This window comes from Bos indicus, chromosome 5, assembly GCF_029378745.1.
Source record: "Bos indicus isolate NIAB-ARS_2022 breed Sahiwal x Tharparkar chromosome 5, NIAB-ARS_B.indTharparkar_mat_pri_1.0, whole genome shotgun sequence".
Taxonomy (NCBI): domain Eukaryota; kingdom Metazoa; phylum Chordata; class Mammalia; order Artiodactyla; family Bovidae; genus Bos; species Bos indicus.
Window position 1 is genome coordinate 15,940,619 of NC_091764.1, and position 4,760 is coordinate 15,945,378.

The window sequence follows — 4,760 nt, forward strand, 5'->3', positions numbered from 1 at the left end:
TATATTAAACTCATCAAAAGCAAGTGGATCAGAAATCTACCAATTTGTGAAGATTCTTTATTGCTAAGGAAACCAATGGCCTAAAATTTCTATCCTTTCTGAATATTAAAGTGATAAACTAATTTTCTCACTTAATCAACCACTTTGCTGATTTGAATACTGAATTAAACTCCAAAACCTTCTGTAATGTTGGGCTAGTACATAGTTGGATCTATGATTGTTACAGATCCTTGGTATACCCTAAATAAAAAAAATGAGATAAAAAGAAACAAAAAATATTTTGACTGATAAAATGCATACAAAATAATACCTGAATTTAAGAATATAGAATTTTATATTCTAAATTAAATACCACTATAGAAAAAAATATATATATTATAAACATGGGAAATACAAGGCAATACATTCCTCATTCAATATAAATTGCTTACTTGAACACAGTATCCTGAGATAAGGAAATTCAGAATTGCCTTCTTCTTTATTAAGAAAGCTGATAGAAATTCATATATAAAAAAAGCAAATACAAGAATATGATTTAATCTAGACTCTAGCAGAAATAAAGCTTTTCATTATTTTTTCTTTGAAATGGATATTAAGTTTATAATAATACATGTATTGTCTAATATTAAAGTTTATATTAATATCTGGATATAGTGTTCACTTTAAATTTACAAAACTACAGTAAAAATGGTCAAAATATTCCTCATCTAAATTATCCTTACCACTGAACTAATACTACATTTTATTTAATTTGAATATATGTTGACATAATCAGTACTTCTCATTATGATTATTTTTACTATTAATGGTGATGTTGAATATATGTTGACATAATCAGTACTTCTCATTATGATTATTTTTACTATTAATGGTGATGGTTTAGTTGCTAGGGTTTCCCTTGTGGCTCAGCTAGTAAAGAATCTGCCTGTGATGTGGGAGACCTGGGTATGGTCCCTGGGTTGGGAAGATTCCCTGGAGAAGGGAAAGGCTACCCACTCCAGTATTCTTGCCTGGAGAATTCCATGGATGGTCACTAAGTTGTGTCTGACACTTGTGACCTCATGGACTGTAGCCTGCCAGCCTCCTCTGTCCATGGGATTCTCCAGGCAAGAATACTGGAGTGGGCTGTCATTTCCTTACCACCACTACAACTATCACATCTTTACTATTATTACTATTACTAGTACTACTATTGTTATAATATTTACTTCTTTTGCTGCAAGTGATAGTATTGTGGTTTTCACTAAATAATTTCTACTTTTCATTAGTTTTGATTGTAGTTATTTCTCTCGAGCTTTCCTAATCTCACTAATCATCCTTTTATGTGAAATACAGGTACAGAGGAAAATGCAGTATCAGAAACACATAGATTTTGCCAGTTACTGTGTGTTTAGCTTTGTTTTACTAACAAAATTTTTCTGAGCCTCCATTTTTTCCATATATATTTAAAATGTAATAATATTTATCTTTTGGTTTGGTAAAAAACAGTAGGATAATGTATATGGAATAGCTAGATCTAGAAGTTGATAATATATATATTATGCTTGAAGATCAATAAATAATAATTTATTTATTTTTTTATTATCCTGACAGTTGATTCTTATCTTCCTCTCCCTGGTTTAAGATGTTCTTGTTATAGTGAGTTTTCCATTTCTTTCATAACTTTGTATACCCACATTTTGATATTATCTAGATCCATTAATTTTCTTGTAGCAAAGGATCTGAAAATAGCTGACATAATATATATTCATCAATGGTAGACATTTTGCAACTATTCAGAGCTGTATTGAATTTAGCATTTATTCTTTTGTTATATATGTCTTCTTTCAATAGAAATCACTTTAAATATTCTCCAGAAAAAAAATGTGCTGAAAAGAACCTTAGTGATTTTTTTTTAAATTTTATTTTATTTTTAAACTGTACAATATTGTATTAGTTTTGCCCAACATCGAAATGAATCTGCCACAGGTATACCTGTGCTCCCCATCCTGAACCCTTCTCCCTCCTCCCTCCCCATACCCTCCCTCTGGGCTGTCCCAGTGCACCAGTCCCAAACATCCAGCATCGTACATCGAACCTGGACTGGTGACTCATCTTATACATGATATTACACATGTTTCAATGCCATTCTCCCAAATCTCCCCACCCTCTCCCTCTCCCACAGAGTGCACAAGACTGATCTATACATCAGTGTCTCTTTTGCTGTCTCGTACACAGGGTTATTGTTACCATCTTTCTAAATTCCATATATATGCATTAGTGAATTTTTGTTGGCTTAATGTCACTGGTTAGATTTTGATGTTTATTTTTCTAGACTCCAAATTCTTTATTGATAATTTACTGATAAAGAAGACAATAGTGGGGCTTCACTGGTGGCTCAGAAGGTAAAGAATCCTCCTGTAATTCAGGAGACCTGGTTTTGATCCTTGGGTCGGGAAGATCTCCTGGAGAAGGAAATGGTTCCTCACCCAGTATTCTTACCAGGAGAATTCCATGGACTTCCAGAGATACCATCCATGGGGTCACAAAGAGTCGGACACAACTGAGCGACTAACACTTAATACAATAGTACTAAAGTAAAGAGGAGATGGGGGCTTCCCAGGTGGCTCAGCTGGTAAAAAATATGCCTGCAATGAGGGACACCTGGGTTTGATCCATGGGTTGGGAAGATTCCCTGGAGAAGGGAATGGCTACCCACTCCAGTATTCTGGCCTGGAGAATTCCATAGACTGTATAGTCCATGGGATTACAAAAAGTGGGATACAACTGAGTGACTTTCACTTTCAAATAGGTCATAAGGACTTCCCCATAGCTCAGATCTTAAAGAATCTGACTGCAATGCAAGAGACCTGGGTTCAATTCCTGGGTTGGGAAGATCATCTGAAGAAGGGAATAGCAACCCACTAACCCATTCCAGTATTCTTGCCTGGAGAAACTCATGGAAAGAGGACCCTAGCAGGCTACAGTCCATGCAGTCACAAAGAGTTGGACACAATTGAACAACCTACACTAAAGAGGTAATATGTATAACAGATTATTTTTCAGTCTGTATAACACAACTATTAAGGAAACACTCAATTTAATTTGAAAAAATAAAGAATGTTGGCTGTATACTATATATGTAAAATTTTGGATATGTTAATATAGTGCTATAATTAATAGTATTCTTCAAACATCAACTATCATGCAGCCTGTTTAATTCAGTTATAAGAACCAAACCATCTAGCATAATTTAAAGCAAGGGTAATACTAAAGGCAGTAAAAGTGTATGTGGCACAAATGAATAAAAGGAATAATTTCATAATATGTTTTGTTATAAGAAGCTGATCTCTCTCTATCTATGGATAGCTTTCAACACCAATTTATTTCAGGAATTGCTAGTCTGTGTAGGTTCATGAAGTTTTACTGAAATGCTAAAGCTTAAAAAACATATATTTTTATCCTGAAACTAACGCCAGTATATTTAGTAACTACTAAATAAATACTTTCTGATTGGCTGGAACATCTGAAATAGTTGCCTTATTTGGAGGCAAATACAATGGGTAGCTTTTAATGGAATGGAACGAGAGGCTTCATGATAACTAGAATATGAACTTTGCTTTGTCAATATAAATCGATTCTAAAGTTCAATAATGTTTGGCTTTTCCCTCCTGATTTTTCTATTGAACTTTTCCCTAGAATCACTCTTCTTACTGGTTTTTCCACAGTTCAGGAAATATATAAAATGTTTACACTATTTGCAGAAACTGTAACTAAAACATAAATGAAAAATTGACAGTGTTAACTGCTATCATTTCCACTTTCAAAAGAATTCCAAATCGCTATGTCATATTAACTCAAATTATGCATTTATCTCTACTTATTGCATCATTCACTTATTATCTTGATAGATTCTGTTTCTTTACTGAGTCTACATACAGTCTTAGTTATGGAACAAAGTGACATAGTCTCTTTTTTACTTGGGAGAATTATCTCCTGACTATTTGAGATTTAAAGTATCTTTCTAAATGTGTGAAAGAAGTCCCTTTGTTAATTGTTTGCTATTAGCCAAGCTTGCACTATTTTGTGTAAAAGAGATATAGAAAGACATGAATACTAATTGATGTTTGTTCAATTATAGTGGTGGTAGATATATTAATAGTGATAAGTTAAGAAAAGCTATTTGACAAAACATGAGTTGGTACTAGAATATACAGGGTACTTTTGCAATGTGACAGCAATGCAATAGCATGTAGAGATAGAAAATGCAACAGCAGAATGGAAGAAGAAAGTTATTATGAAATTCACCGAAGAAGAAATCTGAATGGCTAATAAGCATACAAAGGGATATTCATTTCATCGATAATGAAACAACTGAGAACTAAAACAATAATATTATATTGATAAAATAGCTAATAACGAAGAAAATCCAATACTACAAAATTTTGGTTATGTTTGAAGTCAGTAACTTCAAAAACTGTCAGCACATATGTATATTGACATAGTTATTTTTATAGAAAATTTGTAGATCTTCAGTGAAAAAGCATATGTACACCTCATGACCAAGAAACCTCCTGTGTGTTCTTCAAAAATCCTTAAGTTAGACTCCTGAAGAAGACTTTATGTAGCATTGTTTAGGGTAGAAGTCACTGGATTGGATGAGAGGTAGACAGAGTGTCCATATATATTGGGTCGGTCAAGAAAACTTTTGGCCAACTCATTAAGAGAATTGATAAACGTTATAAAATTCTTAAAGAGGTGGGAATACCAGATCACCTTAC

The 4,760-nt window shown here is 33.2% G+C and overlaps 1 protein-coding gene across 7 annotated transcripts in view; it reads right to left on the reverse strand.

The window, feature by feature from the left end:
- MGAT4C (MGAT4 family member C) overlaps positions 1–4,760 on the reverse strand; it is an 879,465-nt gene that overhangs the window by 168,844 nt on the left and 705,861 nt on the right. The window lies entirely within an intron of this gene.